Consider the following 835-nt stretch of genomic DNA (forward strand, 5'->3'; position numbering starts at 1 on the left):
TAGCTGCTTATAAAGAAGAGCACCCCTTCGCTGCTACTCTCTTCCGGTAAGGGGCTTGCTGCTCTTCTTAGTTGCTTATAAAGAAGAGCACCCCTTCGCTGCCTTCTGTAAGTTGCTGCTGCCCCAGTCTCTGTTATTCCAGAAGGATATGCTTCTTTCAGAATGCCATCAGTTGTGGTTTGGGCGGTTCTGGCCTATCGTTGTGTCAGAAGGATATGCTTCTTTCAGAATGCTATCAGTTGTGGTTCTGGCCTATTGTTGTGTCGGGGGGTTCGGGCCTATCATTTGTGTTGGGGGGGTTATTATTGCTTCTCTCCCCGCTCATTCATGACAGGCTGCATGGATGGGCAGGGATTTTTTTGCCCCGAACAGAACCATACCGCCAAACCAAACTTTATGCTAGGTATCTATCATTTTGACGATAGTGATCCTGACAGAAATTAAGCGTTAGCGTTAGTTCTGGCAGGTCACGTGAGTCAAGCTTGCATCAGCTGATTCTCAGCTGATCACATCTACCTATAGGAATACGACACCTATCAAGGCATTCCTATATAAGCTCTATTCAGTATTATTCTGCAGCTTTTCAGCTTGCTCAGGAGCAAATTACGCTCCTCCATCCCCAGCTCCTCCTTTCGCCACAGTCAGGACTTGGCTTTCTGATATTCCTTGCTAATCAGACTCCTTTATCTTGAATAAAATGTTACACTTAAATATCATGTACATTAATGATATCTGCCTTGTTCTGTTCTGTTAACCCTAGGGGGGTTATTATTGCTGCTCTCCCTGCTCATTCATGACAGGCTGCATGGATGGGCAGGGAGGTTTTTGCCCAGAA

The sequence above is a fragment of the Sinocyclocheilus anshuiensis genome, unplaced genomic scaffold (assembly GCF_001515605.1).
Source record: "Sinocyclocheilus anshuiensis isolate Anshui unplaced genomic scaffold, SAMN03320099.WGS_v1.1 scaffold21383, whole genome shotgun sequence".
In the NCBI taxonomy this organism is placed as follows: Eukaryota; Metazoa; Chordata; class Actinopteri; order Cypriniformes; family Cyprinidae; genus Sinocyclocheilus; species Sinocyclocheilus anshuiensis.